The sequence below is a fragment of the Giraffa tippelskirchi genome, chromosome 2 (assembly GCF_054371585.1).
Source record: "Giraffa tippelskirchi isolate mGirTip1 chromosome 2, T2T-mGirTip1v1.2.pri, whole genome shotgun sequence".
Classification (NCBI taxonomy): Eukaryota; Metazoa; Chordata; class Mammalia; order Artiodactyla; family Giraffidae; genus Giraffa; species Giraffa tippelskirchi.
In genome coordinates this window covers 75,093,227-75,109,824 of record NC_137276.1, presented here as the reverse complement: position 1 = coordinate 75,109,824, position 16,598 = coordinate 75,093,227, and the positions used below count along the sequence as shown (strand labels likewise).

The 16,598-nt window shown below is 39.1% G+C and overlaps 1 long non-coding RNA gene across 1 annotated transcript in view; it reads left to right on the top strand.

The window, feature by feature from the left end:
• LOC145537977 (uncharacterized) overlaps window positions 1–15,088 on the top strand; it is a 36,609-nt gene extending 21,521 nt beyond the window's left edge. The window contains exon 3 of the long non-coding RNA XR_014076548.1: window positions 14,648–15,088. This is a non-coding gene — a long non-coding RNA (uncharacterized LOC145537977). The remainder of the gene's footprint in view (window positions 1–14,647) is intronic.
• The last annotated feature ends 1,510 nt before the right edge of the window (window positions 15,089–16,598 follow it).

Genomic DNA, 16,598 nt, shown 5'->3' with positions numbered 1-16,598 from the left:
AAAAAATAAAAAATAAAAAAAAAAAAAAAAAAAAATAAAAGTAGTTATTGTCTGAAATTCACATGTAACTGGGTATCCTGTATTTTCGTTTGCTAAATCTGGCAATTTAGTGGATCAGAAAGGGTGAGGAGAGGGGAGCAAAACTAAACTGAAGGAAAACTGACAGAAGCATTTTTGGAATTATCCAGTCGTGAATTTACAAATAAACATAAGGAGATAAAAATGAATTAGTTAAGTAGCATTTTCCAAAGTTTATTCTGGTGGACCAACCCTGAATGAAACTCCGTTAAAAAGGGAAATAGTCCTTTCTTTATAAATGTTAAAGTAAGTTGGAGAAATACTTTATATTTTATCTTCTTCTTAAGGGAAGTTATTTTTCTTATTGCAAGACCTCCCAGGGCTTTTATCGGTGAAAGTTAGTTGTGCCTTTCTCCGAGGGAGATACTCTCTGTTGAGCTGCCTGTGCTTCTTTAACCAGGATCTCTTCTTTGTGGTCCTAGAATACTATCAACAATCCACAGTGTTCTTGAACACAGTTGTGAACATCACAGTTAATAAAACCACAACAGTGTACTGCATGGGTCAGTCATTCCAAACAGCACGGAGGCTTCTTCCTGATTGGGTGGACATGTGGGTCATTGTGGTCAATTATTCAAGGAGTAACTGTCCTGGGTTACTCCAAACCACAGATAATTGCCAACTATCATTACACAGCACAAATGTATTCATTTAAAATGCCAGTTTGGTATACCAGCAATGCTGATTATAAAACACTGTAATTAGTTAATGTAGCTTGGTGGCAGCTGACCCAGTATTAGTAAGCATTCTCTTCATCTAAATTTGTCATCTATAACTTGTTGGTGACAGATACTCAAAAGCGTCCAGTGTTTGATTGCAAAGAAAGCAGAAACCCATGTATACACTGAGCTTGTTGGTTGTTTGCAAAGGAATGTGGCTATTTTGAAAATTAATATGTACTATCATAGTTGACGAGTTAAACTTTTTTTGTTTAAACATGTTATTAAATTCATAGCCATTTTTAGCCATTAATTTTGATCAATTAATACACTGAAATAACTATCGTGGGAGTCTACAGATTTTCAGTTGGACCTCATCTGTTAATAGGCTGATAATCCTCTTCGGAGTGACTACAACTGTTCCCAAACAACTAGGTGCAGTGGTGTAAGCACCACTAAGCCTTAGGAGTCAACTCACATTCCCTCTTTCTCCCATCCTAAAAACTAACCTGAATCAAAGGCTAATTGATAGTGAGAATACTAAAAAAGCAGGTCTACAGAATACTTCGTGTGTTGTGGGGAGGGAACCCAAGATTTTAGAATAATCGCACATTTTGTAATCTATTTCTGGAAACTTGAAAGAGTATTCTTAACAACTTTTCCACTGGTAATAATAATAACAACAATTACAACAACAATTACAACAATGTTCACTCCATGCCTGACACACTCTGTTTGGTGCTTTTGCAAACTTTATCATATCATGTCATCTTCATGGCAACCCTGTGAGATACTGTTGTCCTCTCCATCGTACAAATGGGAAAGCTGAGGAACAGAGAGTTAAGTCATTTGTGTAAGATCATATCCTTAGAAAGGGGAGTTCAAGGATTAAAATTCTAAGTCTAAATTCAAATCCAAATTCATAACCACTATATATACTGCTGCAAAGGGGAAGGACTTCCTGTGAGCAGACATCACTTGTGAGTGTATTTTCTCTGCCAGGACAGACACAGACCCCACCATTAATCAGATTAAAAAGTCAGTAATTGGGTCCTCAGAACATGTGGTTAAAAGTACAAGAAGGCTAATGCCAAGTTGACTTTCCCACACCTCTAAATGAAGTCAAGCCCGTCTAAATGAAGAAATCACAGGGAACTTGATACCATTTTTATAAGTGTAAAGTTGAAGCTGCAAACATTTGAGTTTTAAGCACCATGTGTTAGAAAGAACACTTATGTGACTGTAAATTTTCTGAAGATTTGTCCAGTATATAATTGTTAAACTCCGATTTCCTTCAGAAATCAAAGTTTCTGAGCTAGTCTCTTGCAAAAGAAACCCAACAGGTTTTAGTTTTAAAAGGGTTGGGAAACTTGATATTGCATAGGTTGGAGGAGCTAAATTTTTTCTTTTTATTTGATGAGTAAGCATAACTGGATTAAAAGGTTGTGTAGATACAAACTTCTAAATTAAAAAAAAAAACCCAAATCAACCATCAACAGGAAAGAGTAGGAATTTATAATAAAAGTGACTTCATTTTTAAAATTAATGTGGTAACATCTTCACGGTGGTAGCATGTTAATTTGGTGGTCCCCAATGAACCACACTTCTCTATTTTTGCCTGGGGGAGGTCCCTGTTGGAAGAGGCTGGCCTTGTCATCTGTATTAGCCAATAGAATGTGGTTGAAGAGAAGCTGTACCAGTTCTGGGCCCAAGTCTTAAAAAACCTTGGCAGCTTCTGCTTGTGTACTTAGAAGGAAAGTAGTTACAATGTATGAAGTTGGACTACACTGGGACTGCCCTTCTTAAAAGAAGCCTAGCCTAGCCATGTGGAGAGTTCCCATGGATGAATAGGTAGGCCCTAGAAGACAGCCTCAGCTAAGCTGTCAGCTGACAGCCAGCAACATATTGCCAGCCAGGTGAATGAAGCCGTCTTGGAAGTGGATTCTCCATCACCAGCTGAACAACCCCCCAAACATGCAGGGGTCTCCACAGAGCCCGGCCTAAGCTGCAGCACTGGAGCAAATAAGTGAGATAGTTGTTTTAAGCCTCCAAGTTTTGAGTTAAATTTTGGGGGGACCATGCTGCATGGCATCTGAGATCTTAGCTTCCCAACCAGGGATCCCTGCCACGAACTGAACCCTGGGCTTCCTTCAGTGGAAGAAGGGAGTCTTATATACTGACTACCAGGGAAATTCCATTGAATTAACTTTTAATGTAAAAATACATTGACATAATTATACCAGATCTTTTCCATGTCTCCCAAAATTGTTTTGGAGGGGACATACATTCGATTATTGGTTTTGTAGAATGGTAACAACTCTACCAGGTTCTACTCTTTCTCTTCCACCAACTTTGTACTGAAGGAAGCATTCGTTCTTTCAGCAAGTTTGCCAAGTATTCCTGTTGACTGTTAGGCCCTAGGTACCCAAAGATGAGAAAGAGACTCAGAAAAGCACTTAACCTAATGGAGGAGACAAACACTTACACACAGGATTGGTTTTGTGTGTTAGAACTTTGTGTGCCTAGCACAATAGCAGCTCAGAGAAGGGATCAACTCATCTTTCAGTGGCTGTGGAGGGGTCAGAATTTTCCAGCAAGTGTCCTACAAGGAATGGCATTTGTGTTAAGCATTGAAAGATGAAAGGAATTCTCCCAGGTAGAGAAAGAGCAGTCTGGAGGAGTCCTTCTGTGCTTAGGAAAGAACGTTAGCAAAGTTCTGACAGTGTTAAGGAATGTGATAGAGTGACTAAGCGTAGTCTTATGCGGCCATGGTGCAAGGTGGGGTAAACAAAGGTTACCTGTATGTCCAAGCAGACAGAAGCCTTGAAGGCCATTCTTGTCAGCATGGCTTGAGGACAAGGTAAAGCCATCTGCACAATTTTTAAAAATTGTACTTAAATGAAGTGCAATTTATACACAGCAAGAAGTCTTAACATCCTAAGTTCAATGGATTTTAATGTATGTAAATACCTATGTGACCACCACTTAGACCAAGGTCAGGCCAGCATAATGTGACAAAACGTGACAAGGATGTCATGAGCGTAGATCCATATATCCTGAACAAAGTATTAGCAAATCCAGCAACTTAACAAAGAATGATGGATCAAGACCAAATGATCAGGAATGCAAGGTTGGTTTACTATTGAAAAACTCAATAATGTAACCTACATTAGTAGAATAGCAAACCATATCTAATAGATGCAGATAAGACAAATGATAAAATTTAACACTCTTTTGTGATCAAAATTTCATCTGAGTATTTAAAGCAAGGAAAAGACCTGGCCAGATCTGTGCTGTTCAGAGTCAAAGGCTCTTTGTGAAGCAGTCAGGGTTCTCAGTCCTGAAACAGGGAGCTATGGTATGACATTCTCTAGGAAAAGTTTCCAGGAATATAGGAGAAAGCAAAATCCACAGACATCCAGCTCTACCACTGGAGGAACTGTGCCAAATGCTGGCTCTAAGTGAGCAATAAATTAACTCCAGACCTCTTTAACAGCTATGTAGACAAGGAAGGACTCAGACAGAGTCCATTAAAAATGTGATTGCTCTGAACATCGCAGGCAGCAGTGCTAATGGATATTGCTTACATGTCTGAACCTGGCTGTTCTGTGCTACAATAGGAATGAAACAAAATTAAAAGCTGAGTAGCTCAGGCCTATAGTGATGGCTTGTGGCAATAAAGGTAACAGGTGGAAACCTGAATCCTAGTTTTGTCTGCCACTATCCAGCTGTGTGCCCTTTGGAAAGACAGATTACCCCTCTGGGCTTGTGGTTTCTGCAACTGTGAAATAAGTGGATTAGACTTGATGGGTCTCAGTATGAGTCAGATCTGGATTTCAGTCCTAGCTCCATCCTTACCATCTGTGTGATGTGTGCCTCACTTTCTACATCTGTATAATGGACAGAAACCTCAATGTGTTTCTCTGAATATTAAATAAGATCATGTAAGTGGAACACTGAACACATTCACTGTACATATTGAATACAAAATAAAGATAGATGTTGTTAATGTTCTAAGAATTAGCTATTAGGTTCTAAAATGCCGTAATGATTAACGGACTGGAAATACCAATTTTTTTTTTTTTTATGGAGATTGGTAAGTGTTGTGGAAAGCTTTGAAATACTGCATGTCCTGCCCATCACAGGTAGGTTACTGTAAAAAGCTTGGGTAATTTTAGCAGAAAGGAGAACAGAAGGGTAGATACTCTTTCATGATTTAATCTTGGTAATGTACCAGTGATTTCATTACCATGTGTAAAAAAAATATGACATTTCCTATACTCCGATAAGTACTAAGTGAGAAATCTAATTAAATGATGCATCCATACAGTTTCCATAGAATGTAATTAATGAGATACCAGAACCCCCTATTGATTATGGTGCTGAATTTAATCAAATAGTTTGTTTATCTAAGTAATCCAAACAGAGTCTGATGTCTACAGTCAGGCACGTGACTTTCACCGGTTGTAAATAAGCTGTTCAGAGGAACAAAGTACCCCGCTTAAAGAACAGGAAATTTAAGGATCCGCATTTGTAACATAACATACTGTATCAAATAAAAGAAGGCTTTTTTCCGAAAGTCATAGTCATAGAATCTGTCTGAGTTTGAACTAGTTAGTTAGACCAAATATTCAAACTGGAAATACTCATGAGAGAGCTTTAAATGATGTTAGTATTTTGGACCATGTCCCCACCATCCATCAGACACTTTCTTATCTATGGGCAATCACAGCCCAAGTCATGAAGAACTTGCAGTGACTACAGTGGGAATGCATGTTCTGTGGCCTCCTGGGAAGTGCTGGAAGCTTAGCTACCTCCAGCTTTCCACCTCTAACACCTTTGAGATTATTATTACCACCTTGAGAAGATGTGGTCTTCATCATGGCCACAGTGGTGACAGCCAGATGGTGGAGTCTGTATTTTTAAATTAATTTTTATTGGAGTATAGTTGCTTTATAATATTATGTTAATTTTTTACTGTACAGCAAAGTAAATCAGCTGTATGTATACATATATCCCCTCTTTTTTTTGGATTTCCTTCCCATTTAGGTCACCACAGAGCACTGAGTAGAGTTCCCTGGGCTATATAGAAGTCTTATTAGTTATCTATTTTATATATATCAGTGGTGTATATATGTCAAGCTTAATCTCCCAGTTAATAACCCCCAGAAGTGCTTTTAATAAAGCTATAAATTCTAAGTCAGATAGGTTATTCTATTTATGTTATTGCAGTGCTATTAAATGTAATGGTTGTTTATATTTTTAAAGGAGGTGGCCATTTTTTCTCTACCTGAGACCCAATGCTAGGACTGTCCTGAGTAGAAACTTTCAAAATGAGCCACGTGGTTGAAAACATCTGCTGATGAATTAGATGCAGTTAGTGATCTCTGCAGTTCTTGTTGGAACTGATATTAAAATCACCTGTCTATCTTTGACCTTCAAAATAACCCTTCTCAACAGAAAAAGAGGCACTTTTCTACAACAGATAATGTATCAAAATATGCACAATGGTTATATTTTCCTTTTAAATATAAGAACACAGAAGTGGTAGAGGACAGAAGAACGATTAACGTTTAACAGCAGCCATTTCATAATTTCATAGGCTTATCTGAATCCACAAATGCAAAATAAAGTCAGGAGGCCAAACTGGCTTTTAAACGTACTCTTTCTACAAACATTGTTTTTTACCCTTCAGGGGAAATTTCCACATCCTCAGGAAGAAGCAAATTATATAGTGTATTTTTTCCCCTCATAAAATGTCTAGTGTAAATGTCTAGGTCTTTTGCAATCCTAATTTTCTGTTTTGTTCTTTATCTGTCCTTTGATACAGATTTAATATTATTCTCTGTAGCCCTGGAAATAACAGTTGGCTTGGTCCATTATGGCCAAATAGAAATAATTTTAAAAACACTATGGTTCCTGGTCCATTTGTAACAATTTTGTCCCCTTCCTGGGTTGGTCCTGGCATCCTAAACATAACCTGTACACTGATAATGCTATGATTCTGTTACTTGACCTCTGCAAAGCAGTATCACTTAAACTGGCCACCAGGTTCTGTGTATTTAAACAAATAACATCATTCCTAATCTAGGATTGGACCATCATAAATGGCTAGTTAGACCATCAGCCATATCCCTAGGACTGGAAGTCTATTTTCTAATGTCTCAAGGTCTTTGATTGTAGTGCAGACCATGGATACAAATGTGATGGCAGAAGTCCCCCAGGAAGTATTGCAAATACATATAGTTTCCAGCCAAAGCAGCCTGCATAAACAAGCAACCACATAAACCATACTGTTTGGCTTGACCCAAAGTTATGGCAGGAATGTCCTCAGAGCTACTCACTGGCATACAGGTAGACTGTTTTTGTTACCCACTGCTCCATACAAAAAGCCCAAATGGCTCAGCAAATAGTTCAGTTCAGTTGCTCAGTCGTGTCCGACTCTTTGCAACCCTATGAATCACAGCACGCCAGGCTTCCCTGTCCATCACCAACTCCCGGAGTCTACCCAAACCCATGTCCATCGAGTCGGTGATGCCATCCAGCCATCTCATCCTCTGTTGTCCGCTTCTCCTCCTGCCCCCAATCCTTCCCAGCATTAGGGTCTTTTCCAATGAGTCAACTCTTCGCATCAGGTGGCCAAAGTATTGGAGTTTCAGCTTCAACATCAGTCCTTCCAATGAACACCCAGGACTGATCTCCTTTAGGATGGACTGGTTGGATCTCCTTGCAGTCCAAGGGACTCTCAAGAGTCTTCTCCAACACCACAGTTCAAAAGCATCAACTCTTCAGCGCTCAGCTTTCTTCACCGTCCAACTCTCACATCCATACATGACCACTGGAAAAACCATAGCCTTGACTAGACGGACCTTTGTTGGCAAAGTAATGTCTCTGCTTTTAAATATGCTGTCTAGGTTGGTCATAACTTTCCTTCAAGGAGTAAGTGTCTTTTAATTTCATAGCTGCAATCACCATCTGCAGTGATTTTGTAGCCTCCCAAAATAAAGTCTGCCACTGTTTTCACTGTTTCCCCATCTATTTCGCATGAAGTAATGGGACCAGATGCCATGATCTTAGTTTTCTGAATGTTAAGCTTTAAGCCAACTTTTTCACTCTCCTCTTTCACTTTCATCAAGAGGCTCTTTAGTTCTTCTTTGCTTTCTGCCATAAGGGTGGTGTCATCTGCATATCTGAGGTTATTGATATTTGTCCCGGCAATCTTGATTCCAGCTTGTGTTTCTTCCAGCCCAGTGTTTCTCATGATGTACTCTGCATAGAAGTTAAATAAGCAGGGTGACAATATACAGCCTTGACATACTCTTTTTCCTATTTGGAACCAGTCTTCATGACCCATATAATCATGATGGTGTGATCACTCACCTAGAGCCAGACATCCTGGAATGTCAAGACAAGTGGGCCTTAGAAAGCATAACTACGAACAAAGCTAGTGGAGGTGATGGAATTCCAGTTGAGCTATTTCAAATCCTAAAAGATGATGCTGTTAAAGTGTTGCACTCAGTATGCCAGCAAATCTGGAAAACTCAGCAGTGGCCACAGGACTGGAAAAGGTCCGTTTTCGTTCCAATCCCAAAGAAAGGCAATGCCAAAGAATGCTCGAACTACTGCACAATTGCACTCATCTCATACGCTAGTAAAGTAATGCTCCAAATTCTCCAAGCCAGGCTTCAGCAATACGTGAACTGTGAACTTCCAGATGTTCAAGCTGGCTTTAGAAAAGGCAGAGGTAAAGTAATTAGCCCCCAACTAAAATAAATAAATTTATAAAAATTAAAAAAAAAAAAAGAAGAAAAAAAAAAAAAAGAAAAGGCAGAGGAACCAGAGATCAAATTGCCAACATCTGCTGGATCATCGAAAAAGCAAGAGAGTTCCAGAAAAACATCTATTTCTGCTTTATTGACTATGCCAAAGCCTTTGACTTGTGGATCACAGTAAATTGTGGGAAATTTTTAAAGAGATGGGAATACCAGACCATCTGACCTGTCTCTTGAGAAACCTGTATGCAGGTCAGGAAGCTACAGCAAATATTTACTGAATTACAATTCTGGCATTGTTAATCTTTTTCTTCACACACTTGAGGTTTTGCATCTTGCTTCCAATTTTATAAAATGAAAGTGAATAAAGAGGTTTAATTAGCAAATAACCCAAATACAATTAAAAAAGAGATTTTTATCTTCCAGAAGATAAATTCACAAGCATAAGAGGCTTTTAGGGCAACCTTGCAAAAAAGGCTCTTTTGAAAGCTGCACCCTTTGCATAAAAATGTCTATGAGCAGAATAAAATATTTAAACAAGCAGCATTAACTAAAAAAGAAAACCTCAGCATTAGAAAAATGCACACTCAGGCTCTCCTTTCCCATTTAGGTAGCTTCCTGTGGTTGGTCATCACCTTTTTTTTTTTTTTTCTGTTCTTTTCTTTTTTTTTTTTAATAAATTTATTTATTTTAGTTGGGGGCTAATTACTTTACAATATTGTAATAGTTTTTGCCATACATTGACATGAATCAGCCATGGGTTTACATGTGTTCCCCTTCCTGGACCCCCCACCCACCTCCCTCCCCATCCCATCCCTCTGGGTCATCCCATTGCCCCGGCCCTGAGCCCTTATCTCACGCATCGAACAAGGAATGGTGTTCTGTTTCACATATGATAATATACATGTTTCAATGCTATTCTCCCAGAACGTCCCACCCTCACCTTCTCCCTCAGAGTCCATAAAATTGTTCCATGCATCTGTGTCTCTTATTCTGTCTCGCATATAGGGTTATCGTTACCATCTTTCAAATTCCATATATATGCATTAGTGTACTGTATTGTTGTTTTTCTTTCTGGCTTACTTCACTCTGTACAATGGGCTCCAGTTTCATCCATCTCAGTAGAACCGATTCAAATGTATTTTTTTTAATGGCTGAGTAATATTTTAAATCACCTTTTATTTTAATATTTTAATATTTATTTTATATTTATATTTATTATTTATATTTAATATTTATTTTAATATTTTAAATCACCTTTTAAATAGAAAGTTATGGGCTCTGTTGGACCAGGCAAAGTTTTCATGCACACGGGCCTTCAAAAGAAATCCATACCATGTGTCAGAGAAGCAGATTCTTATGGCACATTGCTGCTAGCTGGGTATACTCCTGTGTTGTCCTTCTCTGGATAATGTGATTGAGCATCACTTTCTTAATTATAAGCTCCCTGTAGGAGTTTCTTTGTTCCACACATTGCCAAATGTAGCACCTAATAGGTGACTCCTGAATGAATGAATGGATGGATGAATAGGCATTCAGTAATAACTCTGGATTGTTTCAAACCAACTGAAAGAAAAAACTTTGATTTCTTTGCCTTGGCCTGTTTTATTTTTCCTCCAACTGTCTTGTGCCCTTCTCTACTCCAAAAATGCATGAAAAATGCACAAAAAGGACCAACTAGGGTGTGTGTGTGTGTATTTATCTGTGAAGTAATACACACAAACATAAAATACAATCTTCATATAATGTACTTTCAGTCTCTGTAAAAGTATACTTCATGCAGTGTCCTTTTGTAGTATTTAATGATTTTACTAGTTAGATACTCGGAAATAAACATACCACTGCCAGCTTGCATACAGCAGGTAGATCACTGAAAGATGATTAAGAGACTGGAGTGGAGGTTATCACCAGAGGGTGAGAGACAAAATCCTTTCCTGTGTTTTGGGCCACCTCTGCCCTCTAGGGGACACATGGAAAATAAGCAAAGCCTCAAACCTGCTAGAAATTTAAGACCTTGGAAAATTATTTTGTCTGCCTAAATTTTATTAAGGAAAGCTTAATGAAAAGCTAATTAAAATTACTTCAAGGATAACTGTATAATCACCCCCCAAATCTTTACATCACATGCTCTTCTAGGGTCACCCAATTTAGAGTCCCTCTTGGCTGATAAAAAGTTCTCTATTTTGCCTATGCTGATGTTCCTGTGGAATTTTAAACCTGTTACTTCTTGTCCTGTTAAGGAACAGCTGCTTATTATGACTACCATGTTAGTCAGTGTTTATACTTTGACCTTTTGGTGCTCCAGAAACCTGCAACCCTGGCTCCTTCTGTCTTTTTTCACAAAGTCAGTGTGTATGGAGGAAAATATGCACACATTTCCAAAGTTGCCAAACTGTTCCTTATTTCTAGAAGCTTCACTGATTTGAAGACCAAAAATCAACTTGTGGTTTTCACATGGGAGAATAACTTAAAGTACCCCTGGGTCCTTCAACTGTCTCGATATAAAGCTTGAAAAATTACGGACAGTATCTTTTGTAATCCTACTTTATAAGCAGAAAGTAATGTGCTTTCATTTCTAACTCTTAAAGGAGAATTTAGATAATACTAAATAAGGTTTTTGGAAGTGAATATCCTTAAGAGAAAATTTCATGACTTTTGGATGATATTGTGGAAGAGCCACTTATAAAACATCTATCCATTTAATATTTGTTGAGTATTCCATTACTCAAAAGACACTATCTTAGGAGGTGTATAAAGAAACTTACCATTCTGTAGAAAAGAATTGTATGACAGTAACACATTTTGTCCTGTATTAGATTTGACTTTATTCAACAAATAAAAAATATCAAAATGCTTACATTTTATGTATATTATCTACTAGACTTCAGATATCTGGAGAAAAGGGAATTTATTTTGCTCATCTTTGTATCACCAGTATCTTGGATAATTTAATTTCTTAAGCCCAATAGTAGTCCTTTAAGTGTGTGTTTTTGTTCCCAGTTTCTGGGTAAATTATTCAGCAGTTTATAAGCTAGAATGTAATTGAGATTTAAACCCAAGTGTGTCTGATCATTGATATTATGATTTTTCCCTGCTTATATGCCTAGCATAGTGACTGCACATTGTAGGTGTTCAACAAATATTTGAATAAGGATTAGTTGGTGTGCTTTTCCTAAGTAGTATATTCTTTGCTTCCATTTTGGTATCTCAGGTGCTTTGAACAGTGTTTGGTACATAATAGGTCCTCAATAACTGTTGAATGAATGAATATAGATTTATTAGGAAGTCTCTTTTCAGTATTTTTCCATTATCTTAATTCTTATAATATATCCACAATGGTAGAATAATGTTTTAAGGCTAAATGAAACAAGTGCTTTATGAAATATGTATTGATGGTGGTCTCTAACCAACTGTCCTGGAATTTATTTTCAGCTAAACTCAGGACATCAGATGGGTCATTGATGTACCTTCTTGGCAATTTCATTGTCCAAAGATTTGAGGAAATGAATGGGGGAGCTGATATTTTTTTAAAAAAAATCAAGTTCTAACTCACAGGAAGAGCTGGTTGGGCATGTGGAAATAATAGGAATCTTAAAGAACAATAGAAATAAGAGTTTTAAAAACTGATGGGAATAGAAATTCTGAAAAAAATCAGAAATATGGCAAAGTTATGAGAACAGATTTCTAAAAGTTCAGGGAACAGATCAGAAGAACTCTATAACATAAAAATTTCAAAGGGAAAATATCTTGAAAAGATTGAAAAGCTTGCAAAAATTCTAAACAAACCCCAAAGCTCTTAATGTCAGTTTTTATGGTATTAGGATTGTGAGTAATTTCTTTAAAATTTTACCTTTCTACACTTTTAACTTGTCTATGAGGTGGTTTTCAGGTAAACAGAGAAGTTCTGATTATATTATCTAAAAAATAAAACAAAAGTCACTTTACAACAAGCAGTTTCTACCATATACAGTTGCACATCATTCTGATGTGGTTTTTATATGACATTCTTTCCAGTGTCTCTGCATCTCTACTTTAATGCATTTATTGCTTTGTTCATTAAGCATCTGTTTACTGAGAAACTTGCATATGGCAGCAGTGTTCCAGGCCCTGGGACACAGATGTGGACAAAAGCACATCCTTGTTCTTAGAGAGGGCTGATATTCTAGTAGGGGAGAAAGACAGAAAACAAATAAAGCATGTCTTTAATTCTAGGCTGCAGTCAGGCTTTTAAGAAAAATAAAGCATGGTAAGAGGAGAGGGAGCAACGTGGTGTCATAGCTTCAGATGTGCTGATTAAGGAAGTCAGTCCTCTGAGAAGGGAACAACTAGTGATGGGAGGCTGGAGTGCTAAGAATTGGATTGGGGAAAATTCAGGTGATGAGTCATGCAGGCAAGGGAGTTAACGGATACAAAACAAAACCCCCAAATGATCTGAGGTCAATTAAAAAAACTCAGGATACACATGTTTTTCTTTGTCTGCTTTTTAAGTTCAAGGAACACAATGTTCCAGTAAAAGATGAACCCACAGCTTAGAGAGGATGGTAACATGGATAGATGAGAAAGAGAACAGACTTGTAAGATTTCTGTTTTCTTTGTCTGTGACTTTGAAATGGAAATGATAGACTATTGTTGCTAAGAGGAAAGAAAAGATGAGAAAAGAGAATGTAAGAGAATATATTCTAGACACCTTCAAGAGTTCTCACTGGTGGGAACTTTGTCCCACTTTTTTTTTCATCCCTTAGAAATGATGGCAATCTTGGGGAAAGAAATAATGTTGGCATTCCTATAATTCTTTCGGATTATCTCAGTGGCCAGGGTTTTACTGAAATGTGAGATTTGGCTGTCATCATCTACTGCTTTGTCTTTAGAAGCTGTTTCTCCTGAAATTCTCTTGTCCTTCTGGCTTAAATTTCCCTAAAGGGGCTGATGAAGGGAGAGGTGCAGGTTAGATTATGCTAGTAGAAGAGGGGCCAGGTTCTAAGAGAATTTGGCCCTAGAGGGAAAGAGGAGGGAACAGAGGGACTCCAGTTGTGGCGGCACAGAAAGGGGGGGCCTCAAGGGACTGAGCTGGAGACCTCTCTCACTTTCTCCTCCTCCAGATCCCGGCTTCACCTTCCTCTCAGCCTCTTTCATGCCCTCACACTTTTGCTCTCCCTCTTTCCCACCAAACAATTCAAATTTGGCTCCGAGTCCCAGCAGGAAAACTAGTGCCCCATTATGTCTCCAGATGAATTTCCAGAAATCATCTTTCTGGAGACCCAGAAAATACCATCTACAGCCACAAGAAGGAAACTCAGAAGGGTGTTCAGTAGATGTGGCATGTGGTTGGATGTAGGAGTGTTGTTTTGATCAATTCAAGATTCTAATGCAGTGTAAAATGAATTTATCTTCAGACATATACATATATATATGTATAAAGTTCTTATTTCAGAGTTTTCAGTTCAGTTCAGTTCAGTCGCTCAGTCGTGTCCGACTCTTTGCGACCCCATGAATAGCAGCACGCCAGGCCTCTCTGTCCATCACCAACTCCTGGAGTTTACCCAAACTCATGTCCATCGAGTCGGTGATGCCATCCAACCATCTCATCCTCTGTCGTCCCCTTCTCCTCCTGCCTCCAATCCTACCCAGCATTAGGGTCTTTTCCAATGAGTCAACCCTTCGCATGAGGTGGCCAAAGTATTGGAGTTTCAGCTTCAACATCAGTCCTTCCAATGAACACCCAGGATTGATCTCTTTTAGGATTTTAAAGCATGAATATAACAAAACACTAAATGTTGAGTGTTTAGATTCTTAAAAATAGGATGCCTCTGAAGTTCTAGTTACTGTAGTAGGTTCTAGGGACACAATATCCTTGCTGCAGATGAAATCTGCTAAACCATTGCTGTCCGTCTTTGAGGTGCTAAGGGAAGCAGGAGAGGTAGACACAGCACAAGACCAGCACATGTAGACCTGATTTTCAAAAGCGGGAGGTAGGTGGTTATCAGTGAACCTAAAATCAAGTATGGTGAAGCTCCCAGCTGGGTTCCAGGAGCTTCACCAAGGAACAGATCATGTAGATGTACATCCTTTCTTCCTATGAAAGGGTGACTGGACTAACCAATCGGGGTAATTAATTAAGTATATCTGGATTTTCTACAGGATATTTGCCAACACATCACACAGCTTCCCTGTGGCTAAGACGAGGAGATAGGAGCTAGAAGTCAAGAATGTTGGCAACCTGTCGAATAGCCCCACACAGAGGATGGGAATGAATGATCAGTGTCTGTCTGGAAGAATGGTCTAGTGGTGAGGTGCTTGGTCCCAGTATGGTCAACACTTAAAAAAAAACCAGGAATTACTGAAAATATGAGGCTTCCTTGGTGGCTGAGATGGTAAAGAATTCACCTGCAGTACAGAAGACCCGGGTTGGATCCCTGGGTCGGGAAGATCCCCTGGAGAAGGGAATAGCTACTCACTCCAGTGTTCTCGCCTGGAGAATCCCATGGACAGAGGATCCTGGTGGGCTACAGTGCATGGGCCACAAAGAGGCAGACAGGACTGCGTGTATATGTGTTTAGCAAATACAAACTGTGCTTGTCAGATTTGCCAATGACATGAATTAAGCTTTCACTTAATAAGTAAGATGGCAGAATTAGAATATACTCCCCATTCCAAGTGTAAAAAAACGTTTAAAGTTGGTGGGATGGAACAAATTTAATGAGGTAACATTAATGAAAATAAATGTGATGTCCACTATAGGGGGCCAGAATAGAAAGGCAAAAACCCAACTATGCAGATACAGGATGGGGTACCTATAGCCTGGCTTAGACATGTGAGGACCATGTGTATGTGTGTGTGTGTGTGTGTGTGTGACTTCAGTCATGTCTGACTCTTTGTGACCCCAGGACTATAGCCTGCCAGGCTCCTCTATCCATGGAATTCTCCAGGCAAGAATACTGGAGAGGGTAGCCATTCCCTTCTCCAGGGGATCTTCCTGACTCAGGGATTGAACCCGGGTCTCCTGCATTCTAGGTGGATTCTTTACTGTCTGAGCCACCAGGGAAGCCCTTAGGAATTTTGAGTGTCACTTTCACTTAGGGATGTCAAGTGTCACTCAGATATAAGTGGCACAAAAGCAAATTCAGTATTAACAGGAAGGCAGTCCTTAGAATAAAGCTATTGCTAACTGTGTTTTATCCTGTGTGGATGAGATTATACCCCCTGTTTGTTGTTGTTGTTCAGTTTCCCAGTCATGTCCAACTCTTTGCAACCCCATGGACTGCAGCACTCCAGGCCTCTCTGTCCCTCACCATCTCCCGAAGTTTGCCCAAGTTCATGTCCATTGCATCGGTCATGCCATCCAGCCATCTCATCCTCTGATGCCCTGTTCTTCTGCCCTCAATCTTTCCCAGCATCAGGGATTTTTTTCCAGCGAGTCAGCTGTTCACATAAGATGACCAAAATACTGGAGTTTCAGCTTCAGCATCAGTCCTTCCAATGAGTATTCAGGGTTGATTTCCCTTAAGATTGACTGGTTTGATCTCCTTGCTGTCCAAGGACTCTCAGTTTTGTTTCTCAAAATAAGACAAAACTGGAATGTGTGCGGAGGAAAGTGACTAGAGCATTGAAGGAAGGCAACCCAAGAGAATGAGGAAGCATTAGAAAGGAGCTTGTCAGGGTGTTGGAGGGGAAGTAAACACTTCATTAGTGCCAACAGACCAGTAAGGGGAAATTTGATGAGTATCAACTAGAACTGCCTGAAGCTGGGTGGCCAAGAGATTCCTGTCATCAGTGGTTTTTGAATGTCACTTGAGTCATCAGAAGAGTGTAAAATATTCATTCATGACCTTTAAGGTCCCCCTTAGCCTTGGGAGTCTCTAGTGCTAGAGTTGTTTACTAACCACTTATTATACAATCACCTTAATGTAGCCTGTTTGGGTCACTTTTCAGCTGTATTCCTAAGGGCTGTGGAAATGGAGTAATCAAGACCGTATAAGCCCTCCTGCCATCCCAAGGTGAAAGCCCTGGAGAGTAGGCTACAGGACTTCAAACATTTTTAGCCATCTCAGTTCTGATGTCAGCAATGATGGAATTGGCAAACTGAAACAAG